The sequence below is a fragment of the Equus przewalskii genome, chromosome 8 (genome assembly GCF_037783145.1).
Source record: "Equus przewalskii isolate Varuska chromosome 8, EquPr2, whole genome shotgun sequence".
In the NCBI taxonomy this organism is placed as follows: domain Eukaryota; kingdom Metazoa; phylum Chordata; class Mammalia; order Perissodactyla; family Equidae; genus Equus; species Equus przewalskii.
In genome coordinates this window covers 57695903-57711176 of record NC_091838.1, presented here as the reverse complement: position 1 = coordinate 57711176, position 15274 = coordinate 57695903, and positions in this window count along the sequence as shown.

The following is a 15274-nucleotide window of genomic DNA, read 5'->3' as shown; positions in this document are numbered from 1 at the left end:
TAACTACTGTCCACTTCTTGAAACTTTTTATTCTTATAGCTTTGAGATACAACACTCTCTTGTTTTTCCTTCTACCTCCTTGACTATCGTGCTTCCTCGGTTTCCTTATCGTTTCTTTCTTCTTAAAACTCAAATGTTATAAGTGTCACATTTTTGTAGCTTGGCACCCTTTCTCCTCTCTTTATATTCATTATTCCTGGATGAACTGTTTTAAACTCAGGATTTTAAATTCTATCTGTGTGCTGAAGACTCCAAAATCTATGTATTCATTCCAGCCTTCCCTCCACAAATCCAGACTCATACCACCAATTCCAAATGCCACATCTCCAAATGGATGACTATGTGGCACCTCAAATTTAATATGGCCGAAACAGAGCCATGTATTGCTCTTCTTAACTGCACTCTGCTCCTTTTCCAATCTTTTACATCTCAGTGAATGTTAGTACTCAGTTCTTTGAACCTAAAATATAGCAGTTACTCTTCATTTCTTTTCACTCTTCACTCCAATATCATCAGTCCTATTGAATTTACCTTGAAAACATATCTCAGAGCTGTCCCTTTATCTCCATCTCCACTAATAATCACTTTAGCCCATGTCTCCACTACCTTTTATCTGGACTCTTGTCATAGCCTCATGACTTGTTCCGTTGCTTTCTCACTCCCTTTCCTAAAATCCTCCCACACAGCCAGTAAAGTGATATGCTCAGTCTGTTAACTAGAAAATGTCAGTCCCTGACTAAACTCTTCAAAAGCCTCCTGTCATTACATACATATGACTCACTTATTAAATGAGCTGGACTCAAAATAAATAAAGAAGGAAATATCTCTGTATGGTTTTACCAGTGCCATTCAAAATCACTCTTTTGGAATTTTCCTCTCCATTTCTGATTTCTTTCTTGAGATAATTCCATAGATTATTTTTAGTTACATTCATATGCTGATTAGCAGTCTTGTTTTCCGGTATTAGAAATGTCACGCCAGTGAAATATCAAAATGCTTCAATCTGTCATATAATTTAAAGCATCTCCCTCCACAGCACAGGCCTGATCCAAGTTTTTAGGATGATAGTAGGGGAAATAAAATTGCTTTGTTTCTTCTCTTTTCTTCTATCTCTCGGTCAACAACCTGTCTCAATAGCTGCTGTACCTGGTCCTCCAGAATGTGGTGCAGAGGAAAGTTTTATGTGACTCATCCTATTATATCTGCTGTCGTATCCTTCTATGCAGCAGAAGCCTAGAAGCATATTTGTGTGTTTGTTTTGTTTTATTTTGACCCATTGCTCTATTGAGACCTCCCACTATGTCTTTTTCTGGCATGGATCATCTCCCAATATCTGGCCACTTATAACTCACCTCTTAGCTCTTCCCTATGATGCTGTTTCCCATATGGATTCTTTCTGATTGCATCACATCACCCTGACAGGCAGACCTCTTTGGTGAAGTATTATTACTCACCTCCCCTACCATGTTGAAGCTAAAAGACACAGAAGAGGTGAGTGAATGGATGCAGGGAAGCAGACACTCTGAAAAATTCTCAGTCTTTCGTCAGTCTCTCAATTAATTCTTCCACTGCTTTGATACAGTTTAGAGGAGAATGATGAGGTAGGAGTTACAAAATATGTTTTGATGCACCCCCTTAGCAAATTTATTGTTGGTCAAGCACCTCATTTGGGATCCCATGGTACTTGCATCTTATTGTTCCCAGTTATTAGGTAACAGATGAAATCAAAAAGACAGAAATCATCTCTTTAATGGCTAACTACACATATTATAAGTCTAGTGTCCTTACCTTGTTTATAGAGCTTGACAGGATTTGGCTCTTGCCTAATTCTCCTGCATCTTATAGCACCCTCTCTCACGCTCATTCCCAAAATGCACTAGCCTTATTTCAGAGCCTTAAAAAGAAGACTGTTCTCACCCTAAGATGTTTGTTTGCTATTCCTTCTTCTTGGAATAATATTTCTCCTGTTATTTGCATTGGTGACTCCTTTTTGTTTAGTGCTTTGATTAAGCGCCCCCTTCTCAGAGATGCCTACCCTGACCATTCTATCTGTAGTAGCAATAAAGTCACAGTTACCACAAACCTAACACATTTCTGTAGAAAATCCCCTTCCCCACTCTCTCAGACAGCTATTTCACTTCTTCTCTTCTCATCACAAACATCCAACACTTCTTTTTCTCTCATTGCTTATTTCTCTGAGAAACCAGAAGCAATGGTAAGAAAACTACATCATCTTCCTACCACAAAATCTTTCATCTTATTTGTTTCTGTATTCATACTCTGCCTTCCTGTTGCTATGGATGGAATCTCTCTACTCATATTTAAGTCGTGCCCTGTCATTGTGAGATGGATCTCATCCTTCCCTACCCATTCAAGAACACTGTTTCATAACCTCTCTCGCCCTGCCCTCACTCAGTTGCACCATCCCAATCAGCAAACAACCGTGCTGTAACATCTCCTATCACAAATAAAATGTTCTTGCGGTTCCTCATTCCTCTCTAGATACCATCTGGCTTCTCTTTCATTTATGGTAAGAAGATTTGAGAAAATTATTTAATCTGGTTGTCTTCAATTTTTTAAAAATCATGCATTTTTTAAAAAATTCCGTCGTTTCATCCTTATCTTCCAACTGAAACCATTCTTGTAAATGTTACCAATAATTTTAACTATGACAAAAGCAAATGATCAATCCTCCTCCCTCCTTAACATGTTTAGTGTTTTTCAGTACCATTTGCAAGCTTGAGATTGAAAAACCTAGATATCAATCCATGACTTTATCCCAGAACTCCAGACGTCTATTACAAATTCCCAAGGTGATATCTCTTAATTAATGTCTAATAGACTTTCAAACTTTTTATGGACTATAGAAGTTGGTCCCATAATTGGAAATGACAAAAAGGTCCACAGGTACAATAGATTCACACCACCAGTTTACTTAGCTCTCAAGGATACAAAGCAGAAAAGCTGTCCACAGAGCCTAGTCAGGAGTAGCTTCCAGCCCTCTCCATCCTTTGGTGCTTGTTAGCAAGGGGTGAGGAATGGGAGAAGCTACGCACTCCATTCTTTACGTATCTTTTATTTGTGTCTTTCACCTATGAGTAGCTATCAGTTTTCCTCTCTCCCAGAGTTGCTGCAACTCATACCCCAGTTTCATACACTAGTGTACATACATACACACACACACCCATAATTGATAACCAAATGCAATCTTACTTTATTCATCCATTTTTCTCCATACCTTCATTGATATGTTAGTAAGTCTCATTGGCTCTTATCTGAAATGGATCTTAAATATGGACCTTTTTAAATTCATTTCCAATGCCACCACTCAAATCTATAGCACTTACCACTTATGGCTCTCTGATAATCCTTCTTTCATTTCTTCATTCTTTTTTCCTTTCTTCTTTCCTTACCTGCTTCATCACTAATGTATAAACCCCATGGGAGCACAGATCTAGCCTGACTTATTCACTGCTAAATCCTCATTTCCTATAAGATTTCCTACCATGTAATACGTAGTTAATAACTATATATCGAATAAATGATTGATCATCTCTGCTCAGAATGACTGCAGGGAATACAGTAGTTATTGCCATTGAAGTGTTCCATTGTTAAAATCTCATTAAACTCGTTGACATTTTGGGAAATACTTGATTCTTCATGTGAGTTTTTAAATTCTCCTATTACTCCTCATGCTTATCCTCAAGATAGATTTTTCATACAAGACTTTGTCAACCTATAATTTTGTTGAGTGCACAACCTTTATAATGTCTTTGTTCTTCTTATACTTTTTACCTGATAAAGATCCCTGGGCTTTCATTATATTTGTCTAGCAAAAGACCTTTAAACATATTGCGCTGACAAAAGTCATTCCATGGGGTGAAAATACATTGAATAATATTTTACTAATACCATTTAGTTTACTCTTATTTTTAAGACAAAGTAATAATTACAGTTAATGAAAAGACATACAAAAAGAACAAAAATAATGTGTCTGGATAAAGTATTTTATGACTAATTTATACCATGAGTCATCTTGCCTATTTAAACTATGATTATATTCCATATTCTCCAAGCCACTCTAATTCCAGGATCCAGGGCTTTAAGATTAACCCTAAGTGCTCCTAAAAACAATTATAAAAACAAGTTAATATGTTAAGTTTAGTTATCTATTGAGAATCTGAATTATTTTACAAGAGATTGTGATCATGCGTACTCATTTTAAAGTCCATATGGGAGAAGGTAAAAGGTCTAGAAACACTCTCTGGTGTGAGCATGTACCCACATGACTGAGGATTAAGAAACTGAAAACTCCTAAAGGCCACAGTTAAGACAGGGAATTAAAGTATTATGCCATGAGATTGAGTTGGCGTTGAGAGGTCTTAATGAGGCTATTGGAAATTGCAAATATAAAGGAACAGAGACAATGAGTAAATTTTTCCTTTATTTCTGCCCTATAACTAGAGTCTGCTACCTAAAGAGATATGTTCCTCTTGTTGACTCTCTATTTTTGTAGGCAAATAAAAAATTAGATCTATATTTCCCATTGTTGTGTTCTGTCCATCTGGCAAGAGCTGTCTCTCCTGATGCTCTTCTGTAATGCTGATTTTTATTTAATCTGATCACAAATTCTACATATTTCAAATTATGCTCCTTCAAGGCAAAGGCTGTGTGTTACTATGCCAATTATCAATTTCTTTCTTCTTATCTCCAAATTCACACTTCAATATATACTTGCCAATAATAAATGGAACGTCTTCAAGCATTTCTGCCTTACTGTGAGCACAATGTTACATTTTTTCAATAGAAGGGAGCACTGAACGGTCATCACAAGAGGAAGGGCCTCTTCTGCAGCAGCTTGCAGCTGCTGTGCAGTGGGTCAGCATGATGGAGATGAGGACATCTGGTGGAGCTCTGCTCCAGTCATGCTCACAAAATGCATGGTCTCTTGGTGACATTGTAACCTCAGACCTGGCACCACCCTCCTGCACCCAGGAGACTTCCCAGCCCCTCTGCATGCTACCTGATATGCTACCTGCCTGATCTCCTGTTCTCCATCTGTATTCAAGAGAGATGCTGCCTACTGGCCAGTAACTATGGCCCAGAACCAGCCTGGACAAACTATCAAATTTCTCTGCTTTCCAGTGGGTTGAATCACACCCTCTCCAAGGAGGTCTGAATTCCAGTGTTGGGGAGGGGACTCCCTTTACATTTGTTCTTCATTAGATACTCTCCATTATGCCTAGAACAACATTTAGAGTTTCCTGATATCTTATAACTACTCTCTTATCATAGCTGAATAATTTCTATCAAATTGTGTGGTTTGTCTCCTGATTGGACCCTAGCACCTAGGACACTTAATGGCATTTCATGTGCCAAGTTTGTTCATTAGTGAGTGATTAATACCATGTCTTGTATTCCAATTTGGTTTTCTTCTCATTATTCATTACTGGGTTACTTTCATGAGCTCATTTCTGGTGAATAGGTACATTTACTTTCTGGGTTTCTATAGCATTTTGACCTATTCCCCAATTAATCAAATTTATTTTTCTACTAAGCTTCCTTAACAACCCATTTCTCTCTCACATTTAAATCAAATAAATTTAGGAAAATCCTGCCTTTTATTTGATTTTTGATGCTTAATAGCTATTTGATCCCAGTATTTCTTGACTAGGCAGGAATATTAAGACATAAATCCTTTCTCTGATTCCTATGAAACATAGACATTTAGATTATGCACTAAGTGGATTTTACCCTTTGGCATTAAACTTATTTGATAAGGAACATTTAAAAGTCATAAAACAGTTCTGTTGATACCCAATTGATTTTTCACATGTGTCCAAATTTGTGAAATCACTTGACAAGGAAAAATGTTTAACATCTGTCATTTTTAAATTAAATAAGTGATCCAGTTTTTTATATTGGAGGAGACTGCAAAATATAGATATTTTGACAGTCACTCTATGAGAATGGAGAGTTTTATTGGAAACTAGGAATGGCTTTTATCTTTCATGTTTCAAGAAACACCATTAAAATATTTTAAGTTCAAGGACTTTGAGTAAAAGAAAATAGTAAAAGTATGCTGCTTTACAACTTTCTAAAAAATAAAATTGTTTAGATTATCTGAAATCAGAAAAAGTTTTAGAATGTGCTCATGATTTCCAATGCCAGCCACACATTTATTTTTCAACTGTTTAGAAAGTACCTCTTTTACCTGAAGCTCTATCTTTGGTGTTTTAGGCATAAAGATGAATAAGATAAAATTCTGCCTTCAGCAAAAGTTACAATCTAGTAGGAAAAACAAAGTGACAAAAAATATGACAAATTTGTAGATCATGAATATCTGAGAAATGTTGGGTATGAACTAAGTTTAAAAATAAAAACTCCTAGAACTAATAAGCAATTACAGCAAGGTTGCAGGATACAAAATTAATATACAAAGTCCAATCACTTTTCTATGTACCAGCAATTAACAAGTGGAATTTGAAATTAAAAACAATACCATTTACATTAAAACCCCCAAAATGAAATACTTAGGTATAAATCCAACAAAATACATCAATATCTATCCAAGGAAACCTACCAAACTCAGATGAAAGATATTAAAAATGTAAATAAGTGGAGAAATACTCCATGTTCATAAATAGGAAGACTCAATATCTTCAAGATGTCAGTTCTTTGCAACTTGATCTATAGATTCAGTGCAATCCCAATCAAAATCCCAGCAAGTTATTTAGTATAGATTGACAAATTGATTCTAAAGATTATGTAGAGACAAAAGACACAGAATAGCCAACACAATGCTGAAGGAGAACAAAGTTTGGAGGACTGACACTACACCACCTGACTTCAAGTCTTACTATATAGCTACCATAAAGATGGTGTAGTATTGGTGAAAGAACAAATTAATAGATCAATGGAACAGAGAAGAGAGTCCAGAAATAGACATATATATATATAGTCAACTGATCTTTTGACAAAGGAGCAATACAATGGAGCAAAATAGTCTTTTCAACAAATGGCGCTGAAACAACTGAACATCCACATGCAAAAAAGTAAATCAAGACACAGATTTTACAGCCTTAACAAAAATTCACTCACAAGTGAATCATAGACCTAAATTTAAAGTATAAAACTGTAAAAATCCTGGAGGATGACATAGGAGAAAACCTATATGGCCTAGGGTTTGATGATGACTTTTTAACTATAATACCAAAGACACTATCCATGAAAGAAAGAACTGATAAGCAGGACTATATTAAAATTAAAAAATTGTGTTCTGTGAAAGACACTGCCAAGAGAATAAAAAGAGAGGCCACAGACTGGCAGAAAATATTTGCAAAATATATGTCTAATAAAGGACTATTATCCAAAATATACTTAAAACTATTAAAACTCAACAATAGGAAAGCGATGGGCCAAAAGTCTGAACAGACATCTCACCAAAGAGGATATATAGATAAGAAATAAGAATATGAAAAGATGGTTCACATGGATACATCATCAGGGAAATACAAATTAAAACAACAAGATATCACTACATACCTATTAGAATGTCCAATACCCAGAACACTGACAACACCAAATGCAGTGAATGATGTGGAGCAACAGGAACTTGCATTCATCGCTGGTGGGAATGAAACATGATACAGCACTTTGGAAGACAGTTTGATGGTTTCTTAAAAAACTAAACATGCTCCTTGTGATGCTCCAATCACGTTTCTTGGTATTTACCCAAAGGAATTGAAACTTAATGTCCATAAAAAAGCTTGCACATAGATGCTTACAGTAGCTTTCTTCAAAATTGCCAAAACCTGGAAGTAACCAAGATGTCCTTCAGCACATGAAGGGACAAATAAACGATGGCACATCCAGACAATGGAATATTATTCAGCATTAAACAGAAATGATCTATCAAGCCATGAAAAGACACAAAGGAAACCTAAATGCATATTACTAAGTGAAAGAAACCAGTCTGAAGAGGCTACATACTGTATAATTTCAACTATATGACATTCTAGAAAAGGCAACTATGGAGCCAGTAAAACATCACTGGTTTCCAAAGGCTAGGGGGAGGGAGGGGTCAATAGGCACAGCACAGAGGATTTTTAAGGTAGTGAAACTTCTCTTATACTACCATAAAGATGGAGACATGTCTAAACATTTGTCCAAACCCATAGAAAGTACCACCAAGAATGAACCCTAATGTAAACTATGGACTTTGGATGATAACGGTGTGTCAATGCATGTACATCAGTTGTAACAAATGTACCACTCTGGCACAGGATATTGATAGTGGAGGAGTCTGTGCATGTGTGGGGATGGAGTATATGAGAAATCTCTGTACCTTCTGCTCAGTTTTTCTGTATTCCTAAAGCTGCTCTAAAAAAAAATTCTATTAAAACAAAATGAAACAAAAACTCATTTAAGTTCCAAACTGAAAATCTAATGTCAAGATGTGAGGTAATTTAGGAAACTTTTGGAGGAATTAAATTGTATGGGCTAGCTAAAGTTTTCAAATAAAAGTTTTCATTCTTTTTTTAATACAAAATGAATGCATGCCAATTGTTAGCAAATTTACACACTTTATATAAAAATATAAGGAGCAAACTATAAAAGCTATTCTTACCATTTCTCAATTACCCATCTCAGTCTTGGGTTAAGTATGCATTGTTAAAACTTTGGTGTGGCTTTTTCTAGACCATCCCATATTCACTTATAAACATTGCATCATTTTCCATTAGAATGTAAAATAAAAAATCGAGGACCTTGTTTATCTTATTTGCCACTTTATACTCCTTGCACAGAACACTTCTTAGCACATTGTAATTCCTGAACAACTACTTATTGAGTTGTAAATAAATATATATAGATGTGTGTGTGCGTGTGTATACACAGAAAAAATACAATCACAGTCTATGTATTGTCCTGTAATGTGCTTTCTATCATCAAACAATATGTTTGGAATCTTCTTTCATATCAATACAGTCAACATGTCTTCATTGATTTAAATAGCTACATGGTATCCCATTGTACCATAATGTTGAACTAGCCTCCAAAATTTGAAGTTTTGGGTTTTCTATAATTATTCATTAATATGCACAATTGAATATGCTTGCACATGTATTTTTTTCATGGATTTAGAATTGCTAAGTCAAAGTGTACATGCGGTTTGCATTTTGATGAGTTATGGACAAGTTCTACTTTGAAAGTCTGAAGCAATTTCTATTCCTCCAAATGCTGTAGCCCCTAATTCATCCACAGCAGTCTTAGAAAGTTGAGACAATCCCTAAAACTCAGTATTTGAATTCTTTATTGCTCGGTGTAAAGTTTATTTTCTTTAATGGTGATTTAGTAAATGAGGAAACTCATTTTGAATTTCCACTAATTGGAGGCCATAGCATCTGCTTGCAGCATGTGAAAACGACAGAATCCTATACCTCTTATCTGAAAAGCTAAGAACACATGCATTCAATCCCAGTGTCCTTTCTATTCACACACTTCTTCATTAATTCATTCACCCGCTAAGATAACAATAGTTATTGAGCACCTCTTATTTGCTGATCACTTATTTAGGCCTAGGTGATCAGGACAGGCACAGTCTCTGAACTTAGAGAGTTAATGGTCTTATGGGAAGGTGGTAAAAATAGCATTTATAATGTGACAATTGCTGTATTTTGATAATATAAGTAAAGGGTACAGCGAGAACACAGATTGGCCACCTAATTACATCTCTGGTGACAATGTAGCAATCAGACATGGCCTTGAAGAGAAAGTGACATACAAGCTGATAGCAAGGGAAAATTGGGACTTGACCAGGTAGAGATTAGGGAAAATAGTGATCCAAGCAAAAGAAGAACAGTGTATAAAATTCTAGAAGAATTTGTCCAAGGACCTAAAAAATAAAATCAGTGTATCTAGAGGGTTGAACAAAATGGTGTTACTTTCCTCATTATTTTTCTTCTAAAGCATGTTGTGGGCTGGCCCAGTGGCGCAGCAGTGAAGTTCGCACGTTCCACTTCTCGGCGGCCTGGGGTTCGCTGGTTTGGATCCCAGGTGCGCACATGCACCGCTTGGCAAAAGCCATGCTGTGGTAGGCATCCCATGTATAAAGTAGAGGAAGATGGGCATGGATGTTAGCTCAAGGCCAGTCTTCCTCTGCTAAAAGAGGAGGATTGGAAGTAGTTAGCTCAGGGCTAATCTTCCTCAAAAAAATTAAATAAAAAAAAGTAAAATAAAGCATGTTGTAAGTTTAAGCTTATTTTTTAAAAAAATAAGATATTTTCCCACTATGTCCTTAGTACATTCCAGTTTTACTGTAGAGTGAATTATTTATAGTTTTTTTCTTTCAGTATAGGTTTTAATGTAAAATTTCCCCTGAGTGGTACTTGAATTTCAAAGGAAACTTTTACTCAGATGATCAGGACTTCTCCAGCAACTGTAGGTTGAAAACATTTTGTCCAGCAGCATTGCTAGGGTTGAGGTAAACTAACACTTGTTTATAATTTATAAGTTATGAATATATAACCTCACCTTTTAGTAAGATCCACAAGGCTCATAAAATAGCTGATAAATATGTAGAGAACACACAATGGTTGTTATCTAAATTTATAGACTATTGAACTCACAGGTCTTGCAAAAATGGCATTAGCTCTTATAAATTATACTTGAAGTAAAATGTCATTGTGTATTTGGGAACTCTCCATTTAATAAATCATTATACGCAAGAGATGAATTCATACTGTAGGAATATCAAGTATTAATGTGATAGAATTTAAATTTCTCTCTTATTCCAAGGGGATTCTTTTTGTGAGACATCTGATTTAGCCAATAAAGACTACATAAAGGAATTTACATTTTTTCTCTTAGTGTTGAACAGAATTAGATCCTCTGAAATTTGCAGTCAGACTCTTCAATCTTCTAACACATAATCCTGGCACCTTCCTGTAACTCTCATTTTAGTTAGACTTCTAAGAGTGATTCTATTTGACACATGCAAGTTTTGTTCTTAAATTAGTGATCTTTCCATAGAACACATAGAATGTCTAGTTTGAAAATCATTCACAATTAACTTTCATCCTTAGTGAGTAAACTAGTACCTGACCATGCCAAATATATCAGCTTAAAATGTAATTTGATTTTAGGTAAAATGGTAGGTATTGGCATACTCTCGTTATTCCTCAAGAGGTACATACAGGCAAAAAACAAAATCAAAAACAAAACAAAAGCTACAGCAATTTTGACTGCTTTTCAAAAGACTGAGTGTAATGAAATGACCAGAAAAAGAAACTTCGTACACAGCAATTTGTACTTATGTGGAATTTTCATGTAGTTTTTACATGCTGTCTGGCAGCGTCCTATAATTTTTCTTCAGTTTTACTTTTACATAATTTAATTTGAAAACTTGTAATTTATTTTCTGAATCAGTTTCTGTGTAGGAATGTAGCTTTACTGTTTCATGTCTAAAAGACAGTTCATTTCATTTTGGTTTTTATAAATTTTTTTTCCTGGTAATCATTCAGTGAATGGAAATCACAGTACAGTGACAGACTTTGTGTCCAAATCATTTAAAGGAGATTTTCCTTAGAGGGTCAAACTTTCTGAAGTAGCTATTTTTTCAAAAATCATTCATGACCATGACAAGAGAAAAGCATAAAATTTATGGAACATTTTGATATAATATGAAAATAGCTCTGAATTCGTCAAAATGATTGAAAATCTTTTGAAATATCTCGCAATTGGAGCTAAGAAGGTCACAAACAAGCCACAAATCTCAGCCTAATCCTTATTCTTTACACAGATAAAACTTTCTTTTCACCATGAACAGGGCTTCATCTCTGTGAGGATTATAGGCTCATGCCCCCTAAATTGAAGTAATTTCTACCTCTTCTGTCAATCAGAATTGAAACAAAGGTTGTAAACAGCTAATCATTGTCAGTATAAACCCATTTCCATATGCATGGTATGTGCATATTTACAACTTCCCTGATATAAAGTTATGCCCTTTAAAGGTAAGAGAATTTGTGTAGACTCAAAAATCACAATAAAAAAGTAATCTTATGATGAATTTCTAATGGAATATATTTGCCTAAATTGCACTTCAAGTGTGAGATAATTATAGTAGGTAATCCTGGAAACAGGATCAAATTCATAGTTTAATTTGCAAGTTACTTGAATACAAGCAACTGGAATGGATTATCCATTTCTGCTCTATACGGACAACTGCTATGGTTTCCAAATCTAGAATATCTAGAATGATTGACAGAGAGAGCTACCCTTCTTTCTTTCTTTCTCTTCCTTTCTGCCCTCCTTCCTTTCTTTCTTCCTTCTTTTCTTCCTTCCTTTCTTTCTTTCCTTCTCTCTTTCCTTCTTTATTTCTTTCTCTCTTTCTATCTGTCTTTCTGTCTGTCTCTCTCTCTTTCTTAAAAGATATTAATGAGAGCATTCTATTAATGTGAGATTTTTTGGAGTTTTTCTTCTGGAAAGATTCACCCTGAGCTAACATCTGTTGCCACTCTTCTTTTTTGTTTTCCTCCCCAAAGCTCCAGTACATAGTTGTATATTCTAGTTGTAAGTCCTTCTGGTTCTTCTATGTGAGCCACCACCACAGCATGGCTACTAACAGACCGGTGTAGTGGTTCCATGACCAGGAATGACCCCAGGTCACCAAAGTGGAGCATGCTGAACTTTAACCACTAGGCCATCAGGGCTTGCTCAAGAGCTGCCTTTTCCTAAAAACAGGTGTAAATATAGTGATGTATATGAATTTGTAGAAGAACTCAGTGTAAATTTATTTATTGCAGTTATGTTAATTGTATTAATTTCCTGTGGCTGCTGTAACAAATTACTACTGACTTGATGGCTTAAAATAATAGAAATCAATTCTCTCACAGTTCTAGAAGCCAGAAGTCCAAAATCAATATTACTCAGCTGTAATCAAGATATCGGCAGGGCTGTGTTCCTTCTGGGGGCTCTAGAGGAAAATCTTTTCCTTGTCTCCTACAGTTCTAGGGGCTGCTGGCAATCTTTGGCTTATGGTGACATCACCCCAATCTCTGCTTCCATTATCATATTGCCTTCTGTCTATGTCAAATCTCTTTCTGCCTCCCTCTTATAATGATATAAAGGGGCTCATGTTCAGAGCCCACCCTGGTAATCCAGAATAATCTTCCAATTTCAAACCCTTAACTTAATCATATCTGCAAAGACCCTTTTTCCTTTTAAGGTAAACATTTACAGCTTCTACTGATAAGGAGCTGATCTTATGGTGGTCTTTATTCAACCAACTACAGTCATGGGTAATGAAAAGATTCCTATGATGTTTCACAAATGTTCATTGAACTAGTTTTTCATGGATTTTAAAGTTTGCTCATTGCTAATCTTTCAATTTCTTGAGGAGGCTTTGACATCCTTGCCATTATCAAAGAATGGGGAAATCTAGAAGGAGAAGGATGACCAAATATTTATGATGCCTGTCTATCTCATAGAGGCAACCAGAAAAGTGAGCCACAGCCTTTTCCAGGAGAGAGTCACTTCCAAGTGGTAATATCAGATAGCAGAGCAACAGAGACCAAAATCTGAGAAACACAAAGTACATTTATATCTACTCCAGGAAAAGCCAGTGGGAGAAACACAGTACTAAAAGATGCAGCTTGCAGACTTGAAACTATTTTTCTTATCTACAAGACAAATTCTTTAGATTCTCTAACTTTTTTTCAAAATTTCTACTCTCCTTCTTCTTTTTCTTTTTTTTTTTGAGGAAGATTAGCCCTGAGCTAACTACTGCCAATCCTCCTCTTTTTGCTGAGGAAGACTGGCCCTGAGCTAACATCCATGCCCATCTTCCTCCACTTTATACGTGCGATGCCTACCACAGCATGGCTTTTGCCAAGTGGTGCCATGTCCGCACCTGGGATCTGAAATGGGCAAACCCCCGGCCGCTGAGAAGTGGAACGAGCAAACTTAACTGCTGCACCACTGGGAGGGCCACCCACTCTCCTTCTTAAGGAAATATAATAAATATTTTTATTTCGTATAACAAATTTTCAGTGAGACGGAAAGAATAAAATAGCAAAACAAAGGGAAAATTAGTAGACTGATCCTGTAAATACACTATTAAAAATAATTGAATCCTGATCCCAAAATTTTATTAGTAACATTTAAATGTAAGAGGGCATTTTTGCAATGCACTGAAGACAACTGTTTAAATTACATCAGGAAAAAAATGATAAAAGTAGTTAATTTGATGAAAATGCTTAAATGATTTTGTTACCATGACTTACTTACTACTTCCCACTGTTAAAAAGAAACAAACAACAAAACAAAAAAGTCCTAATCATTATATTGATTATCTTCAAAGCCTTTAAATTTAAACATACAAAAGTTTTATTTAAGGGTGATGAGAAGGGAAATAACACAAAGAACGCCATGAAGAGATGATTGTTTTGCCTTGGAGCAGGTTTAAAAATTTATGGCAGATGCTTCATTGAAACATTTGTGAATCTCTAAAAGCAAACTGAATTTTCTTTCTTTCTCTTTTTTTGTTTAACAAATAAACCGCACTCCAAGAAAAAAATACTGAAAACCAATTAATGTGTTTTAATATTTAAAGCTAATGATAAAACCATTGTTTCATATTTGAGACATTGTGTATCTTTGAGCAAACCAAAAAGTTTACATAAGAAAACTTCTGTTCTTTTGTGGCAGTTAGGATTATAATCCAGACTCAACGTGTTGTACTTTTATTTACATTAACAATCAATCCATACAAATTAAGATACCAATTTTATCACCTGCTTTTAAATAGATTGAGAAGGGCATACTTTAATGTATGTTTATTTTCTTGGAATTGAACTTTCCATGGTATTATGGGAGGGAGCTGTTGAATTATCCATGTACCCAAATAACTTCCACTATGGCCATAGGTTAGCAAGTTCCCGTGGTCTGATGGCATGAGGCTAGGCTTTAGATATAGGCATATTTAGGTTTATATTTTGGATCTATCCTCAGTAACTTGGAGGATTTACATAGTTCCTTACTTCTCGTGGTTCCTTGTTTTCTCATTTCTTCAGTAAGGTGAGTGAATCAGTATACTTTTGCAGTTAGTGGAAAATCCAACTCAAAGTAATTTCAGCAATTACAAAATTTATAATCTTTCATTTAAAAATCTCAAATCATAATGGCTCCAGGACTGGAAAATTCAGTGGCTAAAAGACAGTCTATTATGTGCATTCTTTAAATCTTTCTGCTTTGCTATCTCTGAAGTTTTGATTTT